Source organism: Pseudophryne corroboree, unplaced genomic scaffold, assembly GCF_028390025.1.
Source record: "Pseudophryne corroboree isolate aPseCor3 unplaced genomic scaffold, aPseCor3.hap2 scaffold_334, whole genome shotgun sequence".
NCBI classification, from domain to species: Eukaryota; Metazoa; Chordata; class Amphibia; order Anura; family Myobatrachidae; genus Pseudophryne; species Pseudophryne corroboree.
Genome location: NW_026970002.1, coordinates 394,879 through 422,140, shown reverse-complemented (window position 1 = coordinate 422,140; position 27,262 = coordinate 394,879). Strand labels below are relative to the sequence as shown.

General features: G+C 41.5%; 8 non-coding genes across 8 annotated transcripts; all 8 read right to left on the bottom strand.

The window, feature by feature from the left end:
• Nucleotides 1-462: 462 nt before the first annotated feature.
• On the bottom strand, nt 463-626 carry LOC135019275 (U1 spliceosomal RNA). Its single transcript, XR_010216866.1, has one exon. It is a non-coding gene; the product is annotated as a U1 spliceosomal RNA (small nuclear RNA).
• A 151-nt stretch (nt 627-777) lies between these two features.
• On the bottom strand, nt 778-941 carry LOC135019193 (U1 spliceosomal RNA). The gene has a single exon (XR_010216786.1). It is a non-coding gene; the product is annotated as a U1 spliceosomal RNA (small nuclear RNA).
• Nucleotides 942-1,615: 674 nt separating this feature from the next.
• Nucleotides 1,616-1,778, bottom strand: LOC135019384 (U1 spliceosomal RNA). Its single transcript, XR_010216960.1, has one exon. It is a non-coding gene; the product is annotated as a U1 spliceosomal RNA (small nuclear RNA).
• A 152-nt stretch (nt 1,779-1,930) lies between these two features.
• Nucleotides 1,931-2,094, bottom strand: LOC135019140 (U1 spliceosomal RNA). The gene has a single exon (XR_010216735.1). It is a non-coding gene; the product is annotated as a U1 spliceosomal RNA (small nuclear RNA).
• Nucleotides 2,095-13,084: 10,990 nt separating this feature from the next.
• On the bottom strand, nt 13,085-13,248 carry LOC135019315 (U1 spliceosomal RNA). The gene has a single exon (XR_010216903.1). It is a non-coding gene; the product is annotated as a U1 spliceosomal RNA (small nuclear RNA).
• A 150-nt stretch (nt 13,249-13,398) lies between these two features.
• On the bottom strand, nt 13,399-13,562 carry LOC135019198 (U1 spliceosomal RNA). Its single transcript, XR_010216791.1, has one exon. It is a non-coding gene; the product is annotated as a U1 spliceosomal RNA (small nuclear RNA).
• A 674-nt stretch (nt 13,563-14,236) lies between these two features.
• Nucleotides 14,237-14,399, bottom strand: LOC135019382 (U1 spliceosomal RNA). Its single transcript, XR_010216959.1, has one exon. It is a non-coding gene; the product is annotated as a U1 spliceosomal RNA (small nuclear RNA).
• Nucleotides 14,400-14,551: 152 nt separating this feature from the next.
• On the bottom strand, nt 14,552-14,715 carry LOC135019460 (U1 spliceosomal RNA). Its single transcript, XR_010217010.1, has one exon. It is a non-coding gene; the product is annotated as a U1 spliceosomal RNA (small nuclear RNA).
• Between the last annotated feature and the right edge of the window lie 12,547 nt (nt 14,716-27,262).

Below are 27,262 nucleotides of genomic sequence, written 5' to 3'. Positions count from 1 at the left end.
TACTAAATTAAACTTGCTTCATTGGAAAGGCAGCAAGTGATGTCATCCAAGCAGTGGGTCAAAGTTGGCTTCATCCCTCGTCTGCTTATGAAAAGAGAAAAGGGATATGCAGGGCATGGCGGCCTTTTGCGACGCTTGGATGACCCCTAGTTCGCATTAAACACCCCCACCCTCCTTCGGTGTGGGGCTCATGTTGGCCATGCCCCAGCCCCTAAAGCATTCAAGCTGATTTCTTGCAGCAGCTGGGTACTGTAACAGCTCCAGAGCTGCTCTGTAAGGCAAGTAAAAGGGTGTGGGCCCTGCAGCACTACCTGTAGTTTGCATTGTGCATTGGAAGGCACAAAGTAAGCAGACGGGAGGTGAAGTCAGGATAGTGCACAAGGTTATAGAAGGGATGGGCTCAAGAAAAGAGAAGTGGAAACAGACAGCATACTAGGCTGGAGAGAGACCTGAGACAAAGAGATCTGAATTATACGAGAGCCGTCCAGGGGAAACACAAATTATGCAGTCAAGTTTCCCACATTTGGGGAAATCGCAAGGGGCAGCACACCCAGAGTGCAATGGGTGAGCCTTGCCCTGGGAGAAGCACCTTCATGATCATAGTATCTCACCTGGCAGGTTAGTAGGAGTTGGGCTAGAGCTGGGGAGGGTCGCTGCTCGGGCACTACCTTTCAAGTGAAGGAGATCCAACTGAGGCAGCACAAGGGAACTCTCAAAAGAAGAACAAGGCTAGAGGAAGATCTGAGACAAAGAAATCTGACTTTTACCAGAGCTGACCAGAGGAAAGCACAAACACAGTCCACCACTACCACAAATAATGCAGTCGAGTTTCCCACATTTGGGGAAATCACAGGGGTCAGCATACCCAGAATGCAATGAATGAACCTCACCCTGGGAGAACAATCTTCATGACAATAGTATCTCCTATGCAAAATAAGTATGATTTAGGATAGGGCTGGGGAGGGCCGTTGCTCAGGCACATCTCTGTCAAGTAAAGGAGATTCAACTGAGGCAGCACAAGGGAACTCTCATCTGGGGACAACAACTGCAGGGAGAACACATATTTTCAGATGAACATGGGGTGGCAGAAGGCTGCCTAATACTGAAGCACCCCCAAACAACAAACCAAATGCAACAACTAGTGCAAGCATTCCTGGGGGATGGCCTGCAGCAGATGGATTTGAATATGGTGATGTCATCCAAGCAGTGGGTCAAAGTTGGCTTCAACCCTCGTCTGCATATGAAAAGAGAAAAGGAGCGTGCAGGGCATGGAGGCCTTTTGTGGTGCTTGGATGACCCCTAGTTCGCATTAAGCACCCCCACCCTCCTTCGGTGTGGGGCTCATGTTGGCCATTCCCCAGCCCCTGAAGCATTCAAGCTGATTTCTTGCAGCAGCTGGGCACTGTAACAGCTCCAGAGCTGCTCTGTAAAGCAAGTAAAAGGGTGTGGGCCCTGCAGCACTACCCGTAGTTTGCATTGTGCATTGGGAGGCACAAAGTAAGCAGACGGGAGGAGAAGTCAGGATAGTGCACAAGGGTATAGAAGGGAGGGGCTCAAGAAAAAAGAAGTGGAACCAGACAGCAAACTAGGCTGGAGAGAGACCTGAGACAAAGAGATCTGAATTACATGAGAGCCGACCAGGGAAAACTCAAATTATGCAGTCAAGTTTCCCACATTTGGGGAAATCGCAGGGGCAGCACACCCAGAGTGCAATGGGTGAGCCTTGCCCTGGGAGAAGCAACTTCATGATCATAGTATCTCACCTGGCAGGTAAGTAGGAGTTGGGCTAGAGCTGGGGAGGGTCGCTGCTCGGGCACCCCCCTGTCAAGTGAAGGAGATCCAACTGAGGCAGCACAAGGGAACTCTCGAAAGAAGACAAAGGCTAGAGGAAGATCTGAGACAAAGAAATCTGACTTTTACCAGAGCTGACCAGAGGAAAGCACAAACACAGTCCCCCACTACCACAAATAATGCAGTCGAGTTTCCCACATTTGGGGAAATCACAGGGGTCAGCATACCCAGAATGCAATGAATGAACCTAACCCTGGGAGAACAATCTTCATGACCATGGTATCTCCTATGCAAAATAAGTATGATTTGGGATAGGGCTGGGGAGGGCCGTTGCTCAGGCACATCTCTGTCAAGTAAGTTGCATTTGATTTGTTGTTTGGGGGTGCTTCAGTATTAGGCAGCCTTCTGCCCTACCATGTTCATCTGAAAATATGTGTTCTCCCTGCAGTTGTTGTCCCCAGATGAGAGTTCCCTTGTGCTGCCTCAGTTGAATCTCCTTTTGGAGAAGACCTCAATAAGATTGTAGCTGATCTGGCTACTGCTAAAACAGCTTGCCTACCTAGTATGACTCCTACCACGCAGAAGGCTAAAAGTACTTTTCTTGGCCCTTTCATCCTCCAGGTAAAGCGTACCCAAGGTCAGGCATACCCAAAGCAAGCTCATGTTTCCAGACCTGCCAAGCCCAGACTGAAGCAATCCTGGGCTGCCCATCAGCCTGCTTCCAAAACGGACAAGCCTGCCGCATGACGGTGCAGGCCTCTCTCTGGGGGATCCCAGGGTGGGGGGCCCGACTTCTAGGTTTGGCAAAGAAAGGTATAATTCTAAGCTAGAGAATTCTGTTTGGAGCTCACCTTGTACTTTGTGAAGAAATAATCAGCATTGTGGCTGAGCAGATACATGTAGTGTGTGGCTGCAAACTGCATGGATCTGCTGCATTGTAATGCTGATTCTTTTTTTTTGCAAAGTACCAATAGCTTCATATAATGTTCACAATTTTTATGCAGGATCAAATAGCTCAATAGGTAGGGTGTTTGATTAGAATTCAACAGGTTATAGGTTTGAATCCTGGGTATGGTAGTTTGAGATGTGTTATTTAATAAAGTATGTTGTTCTGACTGCCGGCATCCTATCACCTGGGATATCATACTAAATAAATGGAGTTGATAAAAATTTTTTTTTTTTTTTTTAACTAGGGACAATTTCCAGATACTTCTCTTTATAACTGAGATTGCCCCCTGGAACTTCACATCAGTTGAGAACTATGCATGAGTGGGCAGTGCTTGCCCTGGATCTGTCCACCCATTTATGTGCCGCCATAAAATAAAGCATGACTAACAGTTATCCTGGGCGTACACTACACAATTATCTGTCAGGCTATCTATCCAGTCTGGATGGATGGAATGAAAATCTGGTAATGTATAGGAGCAAATGTCAATTAACCATTTGCTCCCAAACACTAGAAAAGTGGTCAAAAATGGTCATTACACAAATTGGTTAAACCCAAAATTTAACCAATTTGTTTAGGGGACCATTTTTGTCCATTTTTTAGTGTTTGAGAGTAAATCGTTGATGGTCATTTGCTCACATAGATAACCGGATTTCTATTCCAACCAGCCAGTGTTGGAGAGATGGTCTGCCAGATTACATAATGCATACCAGAGCCATAACTAGACTTTTTGGTGCCCTGTGACAGAGAATTATATGCCCTCCCCCCCATTTTTGCAATATGGACAAAAGGCGCATGCCTTGTGGGGAAGGGGCATAACAAGATTGGTCTCAGAGAAAGCACATGAGATATGAAGATATATCTAGTATACTTGACACTCAATGGTTTGTGGTATTGCAGGGGTGCCCTCCTCAAATGCATATACAGTCACACATGGCATGTTTGTGTAAATGGCATATCAGCAGTCAGCACTAACTGGTGACATGCCATTTGTACAAGTAAGCCATGTGTGACTAATATATAAACATACTTTATTAAATAACACCTCAAACTATCATACCCAGGATTCAAACCTATAACCTGTTAAATTCTAATCAAACACCCTACCCATTGAGCTACTTGATCCTGCATCTATTCTAACCTCCAAAAACAGATTCAGTTGCATTTTCCAGCGTGTTTTGTTTGCGCCTTTGCAAATGTCTTACATCGACAAACTTATTTAGTACTATTTTGCAAATAGGGTTACATTGTCGCAACATTGTGTTCCCTAATTGCTTGATTTTTTAAATGCAAAAATTGATAAAGACACCTGATAATTGCTCTGTGGAGTCTTCTTTTGTGTCTACTTCTTATCTACATTTAATTCCCTACCTATAATCAAGGCATTTTTAAATGCTGGGTGCTGCCAGGACGTGAGGCCTACCTAGTCTTTAGATCTGAATTTGAATGTACTTGTGAACTAACTTAATTTCCTACTTCTAAACTCATTCCTAAATTCACTACTTACATTAATCCTGTAGTTGGGCATTTTGAGCCTTCAATTGTGGGCATTGTTTTGTGTCCAGACCAGCAGCTGGTGGTGTGCATTTGCTGGAAAGGCATCGAAGACCTCCGATATGCTGCATCTCCTGATGTGTGTCTGCCTCAAGTGGCTGTCAGCAAATGCATGCTAGACACCCCATTCCAAGCTGATTGTGACATCACGGAACATGCATCATAGAACAGGCATGCTAGAACATGGGTCTTCAACCTGCGACCCTCCAGCTGCTGTGGAACTACATATCCCAGCATGCCCTGCCTCAGTTTTAGCATACCTTAATAGCAAAACTGTGGCAGGGCATGCTGGGATGTGTAGTTTCACAGCAGCTGGAGGGCCACAGGATGAAGACCCATGTGCTAGAACCAAACCGCAGGTACATTGAATGCTAGCAAGCTGAATGTTTAAATCCTTTTTGTTCCGCAGCATTCCAATGCGGAAGATTCCATGGAACCAGAGATTATTCCATTGAGAAGGACATGCTGCCTGGATGACTGCACTGTGCAAATTAAATCACGGAGCCAGTTGGCTTGTGGGTGGCTCTGGTGACTGGGTGGTTGGGTGGGCGGTGTGTCGGAGGTGGAGCACATGCAAATGAATGTGTATCATCCAGCTAGTGAGAGAGAAAACTCATGCAGGAGTGTGCCTGCTTGTCAGTGAGTTATGCACCTTGCCAGACGTCAAATCTACATGGAGCAACTGGAGGGGACAAGAGCAGGTTTGGAAAATATACACAGAAGAGCATATATGCTGGCGCATTCTCCATGATTGTGTCAGCTTATGTTTTGGTGCACTGCACTTTCCTCCACTAAGTTTTAGCCATTTTGTTTAAACGCAAGTGTAGTTGCTTCTCGCTCTTTTGGCTGTGATATTGTATTGTGGTTGAAGAGTCTGCTGGAGGGATTGTTTTCTTCATTGGCGAGAGACTGAAGATATTCCAGGATGGAAGGCTTGGGAACACTATCCGTTTTTCAGTTGTGGAAGAGTTGAAAGACCGGATTGGACTACATTCTATAGTAAAGGGTATCTTTGTATTTATTAATCCTCCCTTTATATGTGTCTGTCTTTCAATAAAGCTTTGGGCTTGTGATTCCGTCACCCTCTTACACTCCACACCCATAGCCTTATTAACTATTGTATTGTTTAAATGAATAGTGCAGTTCATGATTTATAGTGTAGGCTGACCTGTACTGTAGTTCTTGAACTGTACTATACCGACAGCATTTGTATTGTGTTTTGGCTGTGCTGCAACACAGTACTTATGTGTGTAATGTTTATGTATGTTTTTTTGCTTCTTTATGTCAATAAAGACAGCTTTTTCAATCCAATATCTGAAAACAATCAATGTTTATCTTTGATGGCAATAGAAGTGGTATGATATTTGCTGCTTTTGAAAGGCAATATCTGATATGTCCCCTATCTGGGAACCATATATTAAATGGCTTTTCAGAAAAGGGAGATGGGAGAAGAGCTTTCAGTACTTGTAGGACCGATGCACATTTCCTATTCTAGCCTCCAAAAACAGATTCAGTTGCATTTTCCAGCGTGTTTTGGATGCGCCTTTGCAAATGTCTTACATCGACAAACTTATTTAGTACTATTTTGCAAATAGGGTTACATTGTTGCAACATTGTGTTCCCTAATTGCTTGATTTTTTAAATGCAACAATTGATAAAAACACCTGATAACTGCTCTGCGGAGTCTTATTTTGTGTCTACTTCTTATCTACATTTAATTCCGTACCTCTAATCAAGGCATTTTTAAATGCTGGCGGCTGCCAGGACGTGAGGCCTACCTAGACTTTAGATCTGAATTTGAATGTACTTGTGAACTAACTTAATTTCCTACTTCTAAATTCATTCCTAAATTCACTACTTACATGAATCCTGTAGTTGGGCATTTTGGGACTTCGATTGTGGGCATTGTTTTGTGTCCAGACCAGCAGCAGGTGGTGTGCATTTGCTGGAAAGGCATCAAAGACCTCCGATATGCTGCATCTCCTGATGTGTGTCTCCCTCAAGTGGCTGTCAGCAAATGCCTGCTAGACACCCCATTCCAAGCTGATTGTGACATCACGGAACATGCATCATAGAACAGGCATGCTAAAACATGGGTCTTCAACCTGCGACCCTCCAGCTGCTGTGGAACTACACATCCCAGCATGCCCTGCCTCAGTTTTAGCATACCTTATAGCAAAACTGTGGCAGGGCGTGCTGGGATGTGTAGTTTCACAGCAGCTGGAGGGCCACAGGATGAAGACCCATGTGCTAGAGCCAAGCCGCAGGTACATTGAATGCTAGCAAGCTGAATATTTAAATCCTTTTTGTTCCGCAGCATTCCAATGCGGAAGATTCCATGGAACCAGAGATCCTTCCATTGAGAAGGACATGCTGCCTGGATGACTACACTGTGCAAATTAAATCACGGAGCCAGTTGGTTTGTGGGTGGCTCTGGTGACTGGGTGGTTGGGTGGGTGGTGTGTCGGAGGTGGAGCACATGCAAATGATTGTGTATCATCCAGCTAGTGAGAGTGAAAACTCATGCAGGAGTGTGCCTGCTTGTCAGTGGGTTATGCACCTTGCCAGACGTTAAATCTACATAGAGCAGCTGGAGGGGACAAGAGCATGTTTGCAAAATATAGATAGAAGAGCATATATGCTGGCGCATTCTCCATGATTGTGTCAGCTTATGTTTTGGTGCACTGCACTTTCCTCCACTAAGTTTTAGCCATTTTTGTTAAGCTCAAGTGTAGTTGCTTCTCGGCCTTTTGGCTGTGATCTTGTATTGTGGTTGAAGGGTCTGCTGGAGGGAGGGATTGCTTTCTTCATTGGCGAAAGACCAAAGATATTCCAGGATGGAAGGCTTGGGAACACTATCTGTTTTTCAGTTGTGGAAGAGCACAGAGGTCGGATTGGACTACATTCTATAGTAAAGGATGTCTTTCTATTTATTAAACCTCCCCTTATATGTGTCAGTCTTTCAATAAAGCTTCGGGCTTGTGATTCCCTCACCCTCTTACACTCCACACCCATAGCCTTATTAACTGTTGTATTATTGTACAGTTTAAATGTATAGTGCAGTTCATGATTTATAGTGTAGGCTGGCCTGTGCTGTAGTTCTTGAACTGTACTATACCATCAGCATTTCTATTGTGTTTTGGCTGTGCCGCAACGCGGGTACTTATGTGTGTAATGTTTATGTATGTTTTTTTGCTTCTTTATGTGCATCGGTCCTACAAGTAATGAAAGCTCTTCTCCCATCTCCCTTTTCTGAAAAGCCATTTAATATATGGTTCCCAGATAGGGGACATATCAGATATTGGATTTCAAAAGCATCAAATATCATACCACTTTTATTGCCATCAAAGATAAACATTGATTGTTTTCAGATATTGGCTTGAAAAAGCAGTCTTTATTGACATAAAAAAAAAACATACATAAACATTGCACACATAAATACAGTGTTGCTGCACAGCCAAAACACAATACAAATGCTGACGGTATAGTACAGTTCAAGAACTACAGCACAGGCCAGTCTACACTATAAATCATGAACTGCACTATACATTTAAAGTATACAATAATACAACAGTTAATAAGGCTATGGGTGTGGAGTGTAAGAGGGTGAGGGATTCACAAAACCGAAGCTTTATTGTAACACAGACACATATAAGGGGAGGGTCAATAAATAGAAAGATATCCTTTACTATAGAATGTAGTCCAATCCGACCTCTGTGCTCTTCCACAACTGAAAAACAGATAGTGTTCCCAAGCCTTCCATCCTGGAATATCTTTGGTCTTTCGCCAATGAAGAAAACAATCCCTCCCTCCAGCAGACCCTTCAACCACGATACAAGATCACAGCCAAAAGGCCGAGAAGCAACTACACTTGAGCTTAACAAAAATGGCTAAAACTTAGTGGAGGAAAGTGCAGTGCACCAAAACATAAGCTGACACAATCATGGAGAATGCGCCAGCATATATGCTCTTCTATCTATATTTTGCAAACCTGCTCTTGTCCCCTCCAGCTGCTCTATGTAGATTTAACGTCTGGCAAGGTGCATAACCCACTTACAAGCAGGAACACTCCTGCATGAGTTTTCTCTCTCACTAGCTGGATGATACACAATCATTTGCATGCGCTCCACTTCCGACACACCACCCACCCAACCACCCAGTCACCAGAGCCACCCACAAGCCAACTGGCTCCGTGATTTAATTTGCACAGTGTAGTCATCCAGGCAGCATGTCCTTCTCAATGGAAGGATCTCTGGTTCCATGGAATCTTCCGCATTGGAATGCTGCGGAACAAAAAGGATTTAAATATTCAGCTTGCTAGCATTCAATGTACCTGCGGCTTGGCTCTAGCACATGGGTCTTCATCCTGTGGCCCTCCAGCTGCTGTGAAACTACACATCCCAGCATGCCCTGCCACAGTTTTGCTATTAAGAAAAAACTGAGGCAGGGCATGCTGGGATGTGTAGTTCCACAGCAGCTGGAGGGTCGCAGGTTGAAGACCCATGTTTTAGCATGCCTGTTCTATGATGCATGTTCCATGATGTCACAATCAGCTTGGAATGGGGTGTCTAGCAGGCATTTGCTGACAGCCACTTGAGGGAGACACACATCAGGAGATGCAGCATATCGGAGGTCTTCGATGCCTTTCCAGCAAATGCACACCACCTGCTGCTGGTCTGGACACAAAACAATGCCCACAATCGAAGTCCCAAAATGCCCAACTACAGGATTCATGTAAGTAGTGAATTTAGGAATGAATTTAGAAGTAGGAAATTAAGTTAGTTCACAAGTACATTCAAATTCAGATCTAAAGACTAAACACAAAACACAAAATAAGACTCCACAGAGCAATTATCAGGTGTCTTTATCAATTGTTGCATTTAAAAAATCAAGCAATAAGGGAACACAATGTTGCGACAATGTAACCCTATTTGCAAAATAGTACTAAATAAGTTTGTCGATGTAAGACATTTGCAAAGGCGCAAACAAAACACGCTGGAAAATGCAACTGAATCTGTTTTTGGAGGTTAGAAAAGATGCAGGATCAAGTAGCTCCATGGGTAGGGTGTTTGATTAGAATTCAACAGGTTATAGGTTTGAATCCTGGGTATGATAGTTTGAGGTGTTATTTAATAAAGCATGTTTATATATTAGTCACACATGGCTTACTTGTACAAATGGCATGTCACCAGTTAGTGCTGACTGCTGATATGCCATTTGCACTAAAACAAATTAAAATGGTAAAAGTTATTGTACTTTAAGTAAAAATAAAAGCTAAAATATCAATCCCAGTTTTGGATTACTTTAATGAACAAAAAAAAAATGCATATAGCAAAGGATAGTTTCAATCTGCCTACCTCTGGGTTATGGGCCCAGCATGCTTCCATTACAGTACTCTGCTGCACATGTAAGTGCAAGAGATCCTGAAGCACTCACTCATCATGGGAAAGTACCAATGTGTTTCTTCATTGGTTGATGGAAGAAACATCTTACAAAAACTCTCCACATTATTGACTTTTTAAAATGTTTCTAGGAATCGTTCTAGATGAATGCTTATTAGCCTTTGTCAGTATGGACTTTTACAAAGTGTTGCTGTGGCGCAATCAGTTACTGTGTAAGGCTATTAACCAAAAGGTTGGTGGTTCAATCCCACCCAGGGACGTAATTGACCTTGTTATCAGATTTTGGTGATCTTTATGTAGACAAGTGAAAATTTCAAACCCCCTCTTATGGTGTAGGGTACCTGGCCTTCTCTGATGTAATCAGAGTTAGATTTGATTCAGTGATTTTATAAAAACAGCTAGGAAGCACAATTTAGCAGTGGGTTGCAGAGAAAAAGAAATATGCTGGCAAAAAAATCCAATTGAGTGATTAAACAGCTTTTCATTTTCTGGCTTTATTTTTATGCTAACAAATTTGTTCTCTGAAAAGTGTCCACAAAGCCAAGTTTCTGATTAACACATTTGTAGGGATGGTTTTTAACCTATTACTAAATTAAACTTGCTTCATTGGAAAGGCAGCAAGATGCATCCTCATTTCAATATCTACTGAAATAATACAGGTTGACACCAGGAAACATTAACGCCACTGCATCCTTTGTGCTTTCTCATGTGGAAGTCTGTTTAATGTGAAAACAAGGTGATATCTAATTAGCACACAGGTAAGGAATTAAGAAAATCTTTATTTAAGGGTGAAGATGTTTCTCACAAAATCGTTGCCCCAATGCATCATTGAAATTCAAGCTGGAAAGATGATTTTAATATATCACTTGTACATTTTGTATTGCTCTTCTGGTGACAATGTAGTTTGTTTTTGTCAATTACCATTTTAATAATCGGGTAAAGAAAATTAAGTGGATTTTTGAAAGAAAACAATACTGTCAATATACTATTAAAACAAATGAAAATGGTAAAAGTTATTGTACTTTAAGTAAAAATAAAAGAGCAAAAATATCAATCCCAGTTTTGGATTACTTTAATTAACAAAAAAAAAAACGCATATAGCAGAGGATAGTTTCAATCTGCCTACCTCTGGGCTATGGACCCAGCATGCTTCCATTACAGTACTCTGCTGCACATGTAATTGCAAGAGATCCTGAAGCACTCACTCATCATGGGAAAGTACCAATGTGTTTCTTCATTGGTTGATGGAAGAAACATCTTACAAAAACTCTCCAGATTATTGACTATTTAAAGTTTTTCTAGGAAACGTTCTAGATGAATGCTTATTAGCCTTTGTCAGTATGTACTTTTGCAAAGTGTCGCTGTGGCGCAATCAGTTAGTTTGTACAGCTATTAACCAAAAGGTTGGTGGTTCAATCCCACCCAGGGATGTAATTGACCTTGTTATCAGATTTTGGTGATCTTTAAGTAGACAAGTCAAAATTTCAAAAACCCCTGTTATGGTGTAGGGTACCTGGCCTTCTCTGATGTAATCAGAGTTAGATTTGATTCAGTGATTTTATAAAAACAGCTAGGAAGCACAATTTAGCAGTGGTTTGCAGAGAAAAAGAAATATGCTGGCAAAAAAATCAAATTGAGTGATTAAACAGCTCTTCATTTTCTGGCTTTATTTTTATGCTAACAAATTTGTTCTCTGAAAAGTGTCCACAAAGCCAAGTATCTGATTAACATCTTTGTAGGGATGGTTTTTCACCTATTACTAAATTAAACTTGCTTCATTGGAAAGGCAGCAAGATGCATCCTCATTTCAATATCTACTGAAATAATACAGGTTGACACCAGGAAACATTAACGCCACTGCATCCTTGCTGCTTTCTCATGTGGAAGTCTGTTTAATGTGAAAACAAGGTGATATCTAATTAGCACACAGGTAAGGAATTAAGAAAATCTTTATTTAAGGGTGAAGATGTTTCTCACAAAATCGTTGCCCCAATGCATCATTGAAATTCAAGCTGGAAAGATGATTTTAATATATCACTTGTACATTTTGTATTGCTCTTCTGGTGACAATGTAGTTTGTTTTTGTCAATTACCATTTTAATAATAGGGTAAAGAAAATTAAGTGGATTTTTGAAAGAAAACAATACTGTCAATATACTATTAAAACAAATTAAAATGGTAAAAGTTATTGTACTTTAAGTAAAAATAAAAGAGCAAAAATATCAATCCCAGTTTTGGATTACTTTAATTAACAAAAAAAAAATGCATATAGCAGAGGATAGTTTCAATCTGCCTACCTCTGGGTTAAGGGGCCCAGCATGCTTCCATTGCAGTACTCTGCTGCACATGTAAGTGCAAGAGATCCTGAAGCACTCACTCATCATGGGAAAGTACCAATGCGTTTCTTCATTGGTTGATGGAAGAAACATCTTACAAAAACTCTCCAGATTATTGACTTTTTAAAGTTTTCTAGGAAACGTTCTAGATGAATGCTTATTAACCTTTGTCAGTATGTACTTTTGCAAAGTGTCTCGGTGGTGCAATCGGTTAGTGTGTTTGGTTATTAACCAAAGGGTTGGTGGTTCAATACCACCCAGGGATGTTATTGACCTTGTCATCAGATTTTGGTGATCTTTAAGTAGACAAGTCAAAATTTCAAACCCCCTCTTATGGTGTAGGGTACCTGGCCTACTCTGATGTAATCAGAGTTAGATTTGATTAAGTGATTTTATAAAAGAACAGCTAGGAAGCACAACTTAGCAGTGGGTTGCAGAGAAAAAGAAATACGCTTGCAGAAAAATCCAATTGAGTGATTAAACAGCTCTTCATTTTCTGGCTTTATTTTTATGCTAACTAATTTGTTCTCTGAAAAGTGTCCACAAAGCCAAGTATCTGATTAACACCTTTGTAGGGATGGTTTTTCACCTATTACTAAATTAAACTTGCTTCATTGGAAAGGCAGCAAGTGATGTCATCCAAGCAGTGGGTCAAAGTTGGCTTCAACCCTCGTCTGCTTATGAAAAGAGAAAAGGGATATGCAGGGCATGGCGGCCTTTTGCGACGCTTGGATGACCCCTAGTTCGCATTAAACACCCCCACCCTCCTTCGGTGTGGGGCTCATGTTGGCCATGCCCCAGCCCCTGAAGCATTCAAGCTGATTTCTTGCAGCAGCTGGGTACTGTAACAGCTCCAGAGCTGCTCTGTAAGGCAAGTAAAAGGGTGTGGGCCCTGCAGCACTACCTGTAGTTTGCATTGTGCATTGGAAGGCACAAAGTAAGCAGACGGGAGGAGAAGTCAGGATAGTGCACAAGGTTATAGAAGGGAGGGGCTCAAGAAAAGAGAAGTGGAAACAGACAGCATACTAGGCTGGAGAGAGACCTGAGACAAAGAGATCTGAATTATACGAGAGCCGTCCAGGGGAAACACAAATTATGCAGTCAAGTTTCCCACATTTGGGGAAATCGCAAGGGGCAGCACACCCAGAGTGCAATGGGTGAGCCTTGCCCTGGGAGAAGCACCTTAATGATCATAGTATCTCACCTGGCAGGTTAGTAGGAGTTGGGCTAGAGCTGGGGAGGGTCGCTGCTCGGGCACTACCTTTCAAGTGAAGGAGATCCAACTGAGGCAGCACAAGGGAACTCTCAAAAGAAGAACAAGGCTAGAGGAAGATCTGAGACAAAGAAATCTGACTTTACCAGAGCTGACCAGAGGAAAGCACAAACACAGTCCACCACTACCACAAATAATGCAGTCGAGTTTCCCACATTTGGGGAAATCACAGGGGTCAGCATACCCAGAATGCAATGAATGAACCTCACCCTGGGAAAACAATCTTCATGACAATAGTATCTCCTATGCAAAATAAGTATGATTTGGGATAGGGCTGGGGAGGGCCGCTGCTCAGGCACATCTCTGTCAAGTAAAGGAGATTCAACTGAGGCAGCACAAGGGAACTCTCATCTGGGGACAACAACTGCAGGGAGAACACATATTTTCAGATGAACATGGGGTGGCAGAAGGCTGCCTAATACTGAAGCACCCCCAAACAACAAACCAAATGCAACAACTAGTGCAAGCATTCCTGGGGGATGGCCTGCAGCAGATGGATTTGAATATGGTGATGTCATCCAAGCAGTGGGTCAAAGTTGGCTTCAACCCTTGTCTGCATATGAAAAGAGAAAAGGAGCGTGCAGGGCATGGAGGCCTTTTGTGGTGCTTGGATGACCCCTAGTTCGCATTAAGCACCCCCACCCTCCTTCAGTGTGGGGCTCATGTTGGCCATTCCCCAGCCCCTGAAGCATTCAAGCTGATTTCTTGCAGCAGCTGGGCACTGTAACAGCTCCAGAGCTGCTCTGTAAAGCAAGTAAAAGGGTGTGGGCCCTGCAGCACTACCCGTAGTTTGCATTGTGCATTGGGAGGCACAAAGTAAGCAGAGGGGAGGAGAAGTCAGGATAGTGCACAAGGGTATAGAAGGGAGGGGCTCAAGAAAAAAGAAGTGGAACCAGACAGCAAACTAGGCTGGAGAGAGACCTGAGACAAAGAGATCTGAATTACATGAGAGCCGACCAGGGAAAACTCAAATTATGCAGTCAAGTTTCCCACATTTGGGGAAATCGCAGGGGCAGCACACCCAGAGTGCAATGGGTGAGCCTTGCCCTGGGAGAAGCAACTTCATGATCATAGTATCTCACCTGGCAGGTAAGTAGGAGTTGGGCTAGAGCTGGGGAGGGTCGCTGCTCGGGCACCCCCCTGTCAAGTGAAGGAGATCCAACTGAGGCAGCACAAGGGAACTCTCGAAAGAAGAACAAGGCTAGAGGAAGATCTGAGACAAAGAAATCTGAATTTTACCAGAGCTGACCAGAGGAAAGCACAAATACAGTCCCCCACTACCACAAATAATGCAGTCGAGTTTCCCACATTTGGGGAAATCACAGGGGTCAGCATACCCAGAATGCAATGAATGAACCTAACCCTGGGAGAACAATCTTCATGACCATGGTATCTCCTATGCAAAATAAGTATGATTTGGGATAGGGCTGGGGAGGGCCGTTGCTCAGGCACATCTCTGTCAAGTAAGTTGCATTTGATTTGTTGTTTGGGGGTGCTTCAGTATTAGGCAGCCTTCTGCCCTACCATGTTCATCTGAAAATATGTGTTCTCCCTGCAGTTGTTGTCCCCAGATGAGAGTTCCCTTGTGCTGCCTCAGTTGAATCTCCTTTTGGAGAAGACCTCAATAAGATTGTAGCTGATCTGGCTACTGCTAAAACAGCTTGCCTACCTAGTATGACTCCTACCACGCAGAAGGCTAAAAGTACTTTTCTTGGCCCTTTCATCCTCCAGGTAAAGCGTACCCAAGGTCAGGCATACCCAAAGCAAGCTCATGTTTCCAGACCTGCCAAGCCCAGACTGAAGCAATCCTGGGCTGCCCATCAGCCTGCTTCCAAAACGGACAAGCCTGCCGCATGACGGTGCAGGCCTCCCTCTGGGGGATCCCAGGGTGGGGGGCCCGACTTCTAGGTTTGGCAAAGAAAGGTATAATTCTAAGCTAGAGAATTCTGTTTGGAGCTCACCTTGTACTTTGTGAAGAAATAATCAGCATTGTGGCTGAGCAGATACATGTAGTGTGTGGCTGCAAACTGCATGGATCTGCTGCATTGTAATGCTGATTCTTTTTTTTTGCAAAGTACCAATAGCTTCATATAATGTTCACAATTTTTATGCAGGATCAAATAGCTCAATAGGTAATGTGTTTGATTAGAGTTCAACAGGTTATAGGTTTGAATCCTGGGTATGGTAGTTTGAGATGTGTTATTTAATAAAGTATGTTGTTCTGACTGCCGGCATCCTATCACCTGGGATATCATACTAAATAAATGGAGTTGATCAAATTTTTTTTTTTTTTTTAACTAGGGACAATTTCCAGATACTTCCCTTTATAACTGAGATTGCCCCCTGGAACTTCACATCAGTTGACAACTATGCATGAGTGGGCAGTGCTTGCCCTGGATCTGTCCACCCATTTATGTGCCGCCATAAAATAAAGCATGACTAACAGTTATCCTGGGCGTACACTACACAATTATCTGTCAGGCTATCTATCCAGTCTGGATGGTTGGAATGAAAATCTGGTAATGTATAGGAGCAAATGTCAATTAACCATTTGCTCCCAAACACTAGAAAAGTGGTCAAAAATGGTCATTACACAAATTGGTTAAACCCAAAATTTAACCAATTTGTTTAGGGGACCATTTTTGTCCATTTTTTAGTGTTTGAGAGTAAATCGTTGATGGTCATTTGCTCACATAGATAACCGGATTTCTATTCCAACCAGCCAGTGTTGGAGAGATGGTCTGCCAGATTACATAATGCATACCAGAGCCATAACTAGACTTTTTGGTGCCCTGTGACAGAGAATTATATGCCCTCCCCCCCATTTTTGCAATATGGACAAAAGGCGCATGCCTTGTGGGGAAGGGGCATAACAAGATTGGTCTCAGAGAAAGCACATGAGATATGAAGATATATCTAGTATACTTGACACTCAATGGTTTGTGGTATTGCAGGGGTGCCCTCCTTAAATGCATATACAGTCACACATGGCATGTTTGTGTAAATGGCATATCAGCAGTCAGCACTAACTGGTGACATGCCATTTGTACAAGTAAGCCATGTGTGACTAATATATAAACATACTTTATTAAATAACACCTCAAACTATCATACCCAGGATTCAAACCTAAAACCTGTTAAATTCTAATCAAACACCCTACCCATTGAGCTACTTGATCCTGCATCTATTCTAACCTCCAAAAACAGATTCAGTTGCATTTTCCAGCGTGTTTTGTTTGCGCCTTTGCAAATGTCTTACATCGACAAACTTATTTAGTACTATTTTGCAAATAGGGTTACATTGTCGCAACATTGTGTTCCCTAATTGCTTGATTTTTTAAATGCAAAAATTGATAAAGACACCTGATAATTGCTCTGTGGAGTCTTCTTTTGTGTCTACTTCTTATCTACATTTAATTCCCTACCTATAATCAAGGCATTTTTAAATGCTGGGTGCTGCCAGGACGTGAGGCCTACCTAGTCTTTAGATCTGAATTTGAATGTACTTGTGAACTAACTTAATTTCCTACTTCTAAATTCATTCCTAAATTCACTACTTACATTAATCCTGTAGTTGGGCATTTTGAGCCTTCAATTGTGGGCATTGTTTTGTGTCCAGACCAGCAGCTGGTGGTGTGCATTTGCTGGAAAGGCATCGAAGACCTCCGATATGCTGCATCTCCTGATGTGTGTCTGCCTCAAGTGGCTGTCAGCAAATGCATGCTAGACACCCCATTCCAAGCTGATTGTGACATCACGGAACATGCATCATAGAACAGGCATGCTAGAACATGGGTCTTCAACCTGCGACCCTCCAGCTGCTGTGGAACTACATATCCCAGCATGCCCTGCCTCAGTTTTAGCATACCTTAAAAGCAAAACTGTGGCAGGGCATGCTGGGATGTGTAGTTTCACAGCAGCTGGAGCGCCACAGGATGAAGACCCATGTGCTAGAACCAAACCGCAGGTACATTGAATGCTAGCAAGCTGAATGTTTAAATCCTTTTTGTTCCGCAGCATTCCAATGCGGAAGATTCCATGGAACCAGAGATTATTCCATTGAGAAGGACATGCTGCCTGGATGACTGCACTGTGCAAATTAAATCACGGAGCCAGTTGGCTTGTGGGTGGCTCTGGTGACTGGGTGGTTGGGTGGGCGGTGTGTCGGAGGTGGAGCACATGCAAATGAATGTGTATCATCCAGCTAGTGAGAGAGAAAACTCATGTAGGAGTGTTCCTGCTTGTCAGTGAGTTATGCACCTTGCCAGACGTCAAATCTACATGGAGCAACTGGAGGGGACAAGAGCAGGTTTGGAAAATATAGACAGAAGAGCATATATGCTGGCGCATTCTCCATGATTGTGTCAGCTTATGTTTTGGTGCACTGCACTTTCCTCCACTAAGTTTTAGCCATTTTGTTTAAACGCAAGTGTAGTTGCTTCTCGCTCTTTTGGCTGTGATATTGTATTGTGGTTGAAGAGTCTGCTGGAGGGATTGTTTTCTTCATTGGCGAGAGACTGAAGATATTCCAGGATGGAAGGCTTGGGAACACTATCCGTTTTTCAGTTGTGGAAGAGTTGAAAGACCGGATTGGACTACATTCTATAGTAAAGGGTATCTTTGTATTTATTAATCCTCCCTTTATATGTGTCTGTCTTTCAATAAAGCTTTGGGCTTGTGATTCCGTCACCCTCTTACACTCCACACCCATAGCCTTATTAACTATTGTATTGTTTAAATGTATAGTGCAGTTCATGATTTATAGTGTAGGCTGACCTGTGCTGTAGTTCTTGAACTGTACTATACCGACAGCATTTGTATTGTGTTTTGGCTGTGCTGCAACACAGTACTTATGTGTGTAATGTTTATGTATGTTTTTTTGCTTCTTTATGTCAATAAAGACTGCTTTTTCAATCCAATATCTGAAAACAATCAATGTTTATCTTTGATGGCAATAGAAGTGGTATGATATTTGCTGCTTTTGAAAGGCAATATCTGATATGTCCCCTATCTGGGAACCATATATTAAATGGCTTTTCAGAAAAGGGAGATGGGAGAAGAGCTTTCAGTACTTGTAGGACCGATGCACATTTCCTATTCTAGCCTCCAAAAACAGATTCAGTTGCATTTTCCAGCGTGTTTTGGATGCGCCTTTGCAAATGTCTTACATCGACAAACTTATTTAGTACTATTTTGCAAATAGGGTTACATTGTTGCAACATTGTGTTCCCTAATTGCTTGATTTTTTAAATGCAACAATTGATAAAAACACCTGATAACTGCTCTGCGGAGTCTTATTTTGTGTCTACTTCTTATCTACATTTAATTCCGTACCTCTAATCAAGGCATTTTTAAATGCTGGCGGCTGCCAGGACGTGAGGCCTACCTAGACTTTAGATCTGAATTTGAATGTACTTGTGAACTAACTTAATTTCCTACTTCTAAATTCACTACTTACATGAATCCTGTAGTTGGGCATTTTGGGACTTCGATTGTGGGCATTGTTTTGTGTCCAGACCAGCAGCAGGTGGTGTGCATTTGCTGGAAAGGCATCGAAGACCTCCGATATGCTGCATCTCCTGATGTGTGTCTCCCTCAAGTGGCTGTCAGCAAATGCCTGCTAGACACCCCATTCCAAGCTGATTGTGACATCACGGAACATGCATCATAGAACAGGCATGCTAAAACATTGGTCTTCAACCTGCGACCCTCCAGCTGCTGTGGAACTACACATCCCAGCATGCCCTGCCTCAGTTTTAGCATACCTTATAGCAAAACTGTGGCAGGGCATGCTGGGATGTGTAGTTTCACAGCAGCTGGAGGGCCACAGGATGAAGACCCATGTGCTAGAGCCAAGCCGCAGGTACATTGAATGCTAGCAAGCTGAATATTTAAATCCTTTTTGTTCCGCAGCATTCCAATGCGGAAGATTCCATGGAACCAGAGATCCTTCCATTGAGAAGGACATGCTGCCTGGATGACTACACTGTGCAAATTAAATCACGGAGCCAGTTGGTTTGTGGGTGGCTCTGGTGACTGGGTGGTTGGGTGGGTGGTGTGTCGGAGGTGGAGCACATGCAAATGATTGTGTATCATCCAGCTAGTGAGAGTGAAAACTCATGCAGGAGTGTGCCTGCTTGTCAGTGGGTTATGCACCTTGCCAGACGTTAAATCTACATAGAGCAGCTGGAGGGGACAAGAGCAGGTTTGCAAAATATAGATAGAAGAGCATATATGCTGGCGCATTCTCCATGATTGTGTCAGCTTATGTTTTGGTGCACTGCACTTTCCTCCACTAAGTTTTAGCCATTTTTGTTAAGCTCAAGTGTAGTTGCTTCTCGGCCTTTTGGCTGTGATCTTGTATTGTGGTTGAAGGGTCTGCTGGAGGGAGGGATTGCTTTCTTCATTGGCGAAAGACCAAAGATATTCCAGGATGGAAGGCTTGGGAACACTATCCGTTTTTCAATTGTGGAAGAGTTGAAAGACCGGATTGGACTACATTCTATAGTAAAGGATGTCTTTCTATTTATTAATCCTCCCCTTATATGTGTCAGTCTTTCAATAAAGCTTCGGGCTTGTGATTCCCTCACCCTCTTACACTCCACACCCATAGCCTTATTAACTGTTGTATTATTGTACAGTTTAAATGTATAGTGCAGTTCATGATTTATAGTGTAGGCTGGCCTGTGCTGTAGTTCTTGAACTGTACTATACCGTCAGCATTTCTATTGTGTTTTGGCATTGCCGCAACGCGGTACTTATGTGTGTAATGTTTATGTATGTTTTTTTGCTTCTTTATGTGCATCGGTCCTACAAGTACTGAAAGCTCTTCTCCCATCTCCCTTTTCTGAAAAGCCATTTAATATATGGTTCCCAGATAGGGGACATATCAGATATTGCCTTTCAAAAGCATCACCTGCGGCTTGGCTCTAGCACATGGGTCTTCATCCTGTGGCCCTCCAGCTGCTGTGAAACTACACATCCCAGCACGCCCTGCCACAGTTTTGCTATAAGGTATGCTAAAACTGAGGCAGGGCATGCTGGGATGTGTAGTTCCACAGCAGCTGGAGGGTCGCAGGTTGAAGACCCATGTTTTAGCATGCCTGTTCTATGATGCATGTTCCGTGATGTCACAATCAGCTTGGAATGGGGTGTCTAGCAGGCATTTGCTGACAGCCACTTGAGGGAGACACACATCAGGAGATGCAGCATATCGGAGGTCTTTGATGCCTTTCCAGCAAATGCACACCACCTGCTGCTGGTCTGGACACAAAACAATGCCCACAATCGAAGTCCCAAAATGCCCAACTACAGGATTCATGTAAGTAGTGAATTTAGGAATGAATTTAGAAGTAGGAAATTAAGTTAGTTCACAAGTACATTCAAATTCAGATCTAAAGACTAAACACAAAACACAAAATAAGACTCCACAGAGCAATTATCAGGTGTCTTTATCAATTGTTGCATTTAAAAAATCAAGCAATTAGGGAACACAATGTTGCGACAATGTAACCCTATTTGCAAAATAGTACTAAATAAGTTTGTCGATGTAAGACATTTGCAAAGGCGCAAACAAAACACGCTGGAAAATGCAACTGAATCTGTTTTTGGAGGTTAGAAAAGATGCAGGATCAAGTAGCTCCATGGGTAGGGTGTTTGATTAGAATTCAACAGGTTATAGGTTTGAATCCAGGGTATGATAGTTTGAGGTGTTATTTAATAAAGTATGTTTATATATTAGTCACACATGGCTTACTTGTACAAATGGCATGTCACCAGTTAGTGCTGACTGCTGATATGCCTTTTGCACTAAAACAAATTAAAATGGTAAAAGTTATTGTACTTTAAGTAAAAATAAAAGCTAAAATATCAATCCCAGTTTTGGATTACTTTAATGAACAAAAAAAAATGCATATAGCAAAGGATAGTTTCAATCTGCCTACCTCTGGGTTATGGGCCCAGCATGCTTCCATTGCAGTACTCTGCTGCACATGTAAGTGCAAGAGATCCTGAAGCACTCACTCATCATGCGAAAGTACCAATGTGTTTCTTCATTGGTTGCTGGAAGAAACATCTTACAAAAACTCTCCAGATTATTGACTTTTTAAAGTTTTTCTAGGAAACGTTCTAGATGAATGCTTATTAATTTTTGTCAGTATGTACTTTTTGCAAAGTGTCTCTGTGGCGCAATCGGTTAGTGTGTTCAGCTATTAATCAAAAGGTTGGTGGTTCAATCCCACCCAGGGACGTAATTGACCTTGTAATCAGATTTTGGTGATATTTAAGTAGACAAGTCAAAATTGCAAACCCCCTCTTATGGTGTAGGGTACCTGGCCTTCTCTGATGTAATCAGAGTTAGATTTGATTAAGTGATTTTATAAAAAAAACAGCTAGGAAGCACAATTTAGCAGTGGGTTGCAGAGAAAAAGAAAAATGCTGGCAGAAAAATCCAATTGAGTGATTAAACAGCTCTTCATTTTCTGGCTTTATTTTTATAACAAATTTGTTCTCTGAAAAGTGTCCACAAAGCCAAGTATCTGATTAACATCTTTGTAGGGATGTTTTTTCACCTATTACTAAATTAAACTTGCTTCATTGGAAAGGCAGCAAGATGCATCCTCATTTCAATATCTACGGAAATAATACAGGTTGACACCAGGAAACATTAACGCCACTGCATCTTTGCTGTTTTCTCATGTGGAAGTCTGTTTAATGTGAAAACAAGGTGATATCTAATTAGCACACAGGTAAGGAATTAAGAAAATCTTTATTTAAGGGTGAAGATGTTTCTCACAAAATCGTTGCCCCAATGCATCATTGAAATTCAAGCTGGAAAGATGATTTTAATATATCACTTGTACATTTTGTATTGCTCTTCTGGTGACAATGTAGTTTGTTTTTGTCAATTACCATTTTAATAATCGGGTAAAGAAAATTAATTGGATTTTTGAAAGAAAACAATACTGTCAATATACTATTAAAACAAATTAAAATGGTAAAAGTTATTGTACTTTAAGTAAAAATAAAAGAGCAAAAATATCAATCCCAGTTTTGGATTAATTTAATTAACAAAAATAAATGCATATAGCAGAGGATAGTTTCAATCTGCCTACCTCTGGGTTATGGACCCAGCATGCTTCCATTACAGTACTCTGCTGCACATGTAAGTGCAAGAGATCCTGAAGCACTCACTCGTCATGGGAAAGTACCAATGTGTTTCTTCATTGGTTGATGGAAGAAACATCTTACAAAAACTCTCCACATTATTGACTTTTTAAAATGTTTCTAGGAATCGTTCTAGATGAATGCTTATTAGCCTTTGTCAGTATGTACTTTTGCAAAGTGTCGCTGTGGCGCAATCAGTTAGTGTGTAAGGCTATTAACCAAAAGGTTGGTGGTTCAATCCCACCCAGGGACTTAATTGACCTTGTTATCAGATTTTGGTGATCTTTAAGTAGACAAGTCAAAATTTCAAACCCCCTGTTATGGTGTAGGGTACCTGGCCTTCTCTGATGTAATCAGAGTTAGATTTGATTCAGTGATTTTATAAAAACAGCTAGGAAGCACAATTTAGCAGTGGGTTGCAGAGAAAAAGAAATATGCTGGCAGAAAAATCCAATTGAGTGATTAAACAGCTCTTCATTTTCTGGCTTTATTTTTATGCTAACTAATTTGTTCTCTAAAAAGTGTCCACAAAGCCAAGTATCGGATTAACATCTTTGTAGGGATGGTTTTTCACCTATTTCTCCCAAACGAAGGACACTAGAAAGAACATTTTAAAGCCTCCTGTTAGGCCATCATCTACACGACATAGCCCTGAATTTTACAATGCGCAGCTCTTTGCAAAAGAGAGATATCGGCAAGGAAAAGCGGTATTGTACCTTTGCATTTTTCTCCCAAACGAAAGACACTAGAATGAAAATTTTAAAGCCTCCTGTTAGTGCTTCATCTACACGTTATAGCCCTGAATTTTCCAATGCCTAGCTCTTTGCAAAAGAGAGATATCGGCAAGGAAAAGCGGTATTGTACCTTTGCATTTTTCTCCCAAACGAAAGACACTAGAATGAAAATTTTAAAGCCTCCTGTTAGTGCTTCATCTACACGTTATAGCCCTTAATTTTCCAATGCCTATCTCTTTGCAAAAGAGAGATATCGGCAAGGAAATGCTGTATTGTACCTTTGCATTTTTCTCCCAAACGAAAGACACTAGAATGAAAATTGTAAAGCTTCCTGTTAGTGCTTCATCTACACGTTATAGCCCTGAATTTTCCAATGCCTAGCTCTTTGCAAAAGAGAGATATCGGCAAGGAAAAGCTGTATTGTACCTTTGCATTTTTCTCCCAAACGAAAGACACTAGAATGAAATTTTAAAGCCTCCTGTTAGTGCTTCATCTACACGTTATAGCCCTGAATTTTCCAATGCTTATCTCTTTGCAAAAGAGAGATATTGGCAAGGAAAAGCAGCATTGTACTTTTGCATTTTTCTCCCAAACGAAAGACACTAGAATGAAAATTTTAAAGCCTCCTGTTAGTGCTTCATCTACACGTTATAGCCCTGAATTTTCCAATGCCTAGCTCTTTGCAAAAGAGAGATATTGGCAAGGAAAAGCTGTATTGTACCTTTGCATTTTTCTCCCAAACGAAGGACACTAGATTGAAAATTTTAAAGCCTCCTATTAGTGCTTCATCTACACGTTATAGCCCTGAATTTTCCAATGCCTAGCTCTTTGCAAAAGAGAGATATCGGCAAGGAAAAGCGGTATTGTACCTTTGCATTTTTCTCCCAAACGAAAGACACTAGAATGAAAATTTTAAAGCCTCCTGTTAGTGCTTCATCTACACGTTATAGCCCTGAATTTTCCAATGCCTAGCTCTTTGCAAAAGAGAGATATCGGCAAGGAAAAGCGGTATTGTACCTTTGCATTTTTCTCCCAAACGAAAGACACTAGAATGAAAATTTTAAAGCCTCCTGTTAGTGCTTCATCTACACGTTATAGCCCTTAATTTTCCAATGCCTATCTCTTTGCAAAAGAGAGATATCAGCAAGGAAATGCTGTATTGTACCTTTGCATTTTTCTCCCAAACGAAAGACACTAGAATGAAAATTTTAAAGCCTCCTGTTAGTTCTTCATCTACACGTTATAGCCCTGAATTTTCCAATGCCTAGCTCTTTGCAAAAGAGAGATATTGGCAAGGAAAACCTGTATTGTACCTTTGCATTTTTCTCCCAAACGAAGGACACTAGATTGAAAATTTTAAAGCCTCCTATTAGTGCTTCATCTACACGTTATAGCCCTGAATTTTCCAATGCCTAGCTCTTTGCAAAAGAGAGATATCGGCAAGGAAAAGCTGTATTGTACCTTTGCATTTTTCTCCCAAACGAAGGACACTAGAATGAAAATTTTAAAGCCTCCTGTTAGTGCTTCATCTACACGTTATAGCCCAGAATTTTCCAATGCCTATCTCTTTGCAAAAGAGAGATATCGGCAAGGAAAAGCTGTATTGTACCTTTGCATTTTTCTCCCAAACGAAAGACACTAGAATGAAAAGTTTAGAGCCTCCTGTTAGTGCTTCATCTACACGTTATAGCCCTGAATTTTCCAATGCCTATCTCTTTGCAAAAGAGAGATATCGGCAAGGAAAAGCTGTATTGTACCTTTGCATTTTTCTACCAAACGAAGGACACTAGAATGAAAATTTAAAAGCCTCCTGTTAGTGCTTCATCTACACGGTATAGCCCTGAATTTTCCAATGCCTAGCTCTTTGCAAAAGAGAGATATTGGCAAGGAAAAGCTGTATTGTACCTTTGCATTTTTCTCCCAAACGAAGGACACTAGAATGAAAAGTTTAAAGCCTCCTGTTAGTGCTTCATCTACACGTTATAGCCCTGAATTTTCCAATGCCTATCTCTTTGCAAAAGAGAGATATCGGCAAGGAAAAACTGTATTGTACCTTTGCATTTTTCTCCCAAACGAAAGACACTAGAATGAAAATTGTAAAGCCTCCTGTTAGTGCTTCATCTACACGTTATAGCCCTGAATTTTCCAATGCCTATCTCTTTGCAAAAGAGAGATATCGGCAAGGAAAAGCTGTATTGTACCTTTGCATTTTTCTACCAAACGAAGGACACTAGAATGAAAATTTAAAAGCCTCCTGTTAGTGCTTCATCTACACGTTATAGCCCAGAATTTTCCAATGCCTATCTCTTTGCAAAAGAGAGATATCGGCAAGGAAAAGCTGTATTGTACCTTTGCATTTTTCTCCCAAACGAAAGACACTAGAATGAAAATTTTAAAGCCTCCTGTTAGTGCTTCATCTACACGTTATAGCCCTGAATTTTCCAATGCCTAGCTCTTTGCAAAAGAGAGATATTGGCAAGGAAAAGCTGTATTGTACCTTTGCATTTTTCTCCCAAACGAAGGACACTAGATTGAAAATTTTAAAGCCTCCTATTAGTGCTTCATCTACACGTTATAGCCCTGAATTTTCCAATGCCTAGCTCTTTGCAAAAGAGAGATATCGGCAAGGAAAAGCGGTATTGTACCTTTGCATTTTTCTCCCAAACGAAATACACTAGAATGAAAATTTTAAAGCCTCCTGTCAGTGCTTCATCTACACGTTATAGCCCTGAATTTTCCAATGCCTATCTCTTTGCAAAAGAGAGATATCGGCAAGGAAAAGCTGTATTGTACCTTTGCATTTTTCTCCCAAACGAAGGACACTAGAATGAAAATTTTAAAACCTCCTATTAGTGCTTCATCTACACGTTATAGCCATGAATTTTCCAATGCCTATCTCTTTGCAAAAGAGAGATATCGGCAAGGAAAAGCTGTATTGTACCTTTGCAGTTTTCTCCCAAACGAAGGACACTAGAATGAAAATTTTAAAGCCTCCTGTTAGTGCTTCATCTACACGTTATAGCCCTGAATTTTCCAATGCCTATCTCTTTGCAAAAGAGAGATATCGGCAAGGAAAAGCTGTATTGTACCTTTGCATTTTTCTCCCAAACGAAGGACACTAGAATGAAAATTGTAAAGCCTCCTGTTAGTGCTTCATCTACACGGTATAGCCCTGAATTTTCCAATGCCTAGCTCTTTGCAAAAGATAGATATTGGCAAGGAAAAGCTGTATTGTACCTTTGCATTTTTCTCCCAAACGAAGGACACTAGAATGAAAATTTTAAAGCCTCCTGTTAGTGCTTCATCTACACGTTATAGCCCTGAATTTTCCAATGCCTATCTCTTTGCAAAAGAGAGATATCGGCAAGGAAAAACTGTATTGTACCTTTGCATTTTTCTCCCAAACGAAAGACACTAGAATGAAAATTTTAAAGCCTCCTGTTAGTGCTTCATCTACACGTTATAGCCCTGAATTTTCCAATGCCTAGCTCTTTGCAAAAGAGAGATATTGGCAAGGAAAAGCTGTATTGTACCTTTGCATTTTTCTCCCAAACGAAAGACACTAGAATGAAAATTTTAAAGCCTACTGTTAGTGCTTCATCTACACGTTAATGCCCTGAATTTTCCAATGCCTAGCTCTTTGCAAAAGAGAGATATCGGCAAGGAAAAGCTGTATTGTACCTTTGCATTTTTCTCCCAAACGAAGGACACTAGAATGAAAATTTTAAAGCCTCCTATTAGTGCTTCATCTACACGTTATAGCCCTGAATTTTCCAATGCCTATCTCTTTGCAAAAGAGAGATATCGGCAAGGAAAAGCTGTGTTGTACCTTTGCATTTTTCTCCCAAACGAAGGACACTAGAATGAAAATTTTAAAGCCTCCTGTTAGTGCTTCATCTACACGTTATAGCCCAGAATTTTCCAATGCCTATCTCTTTGCAAAAGAGAGATATCGGCAAGGAAAAGCTGTATTGTACCTTTGCATTTTTCTCCCAAACGAAAGACACTAGAATGAAAATTTTAAAGCCTCCTTTTAGTGCTTCATCTACACGTTATAGCCC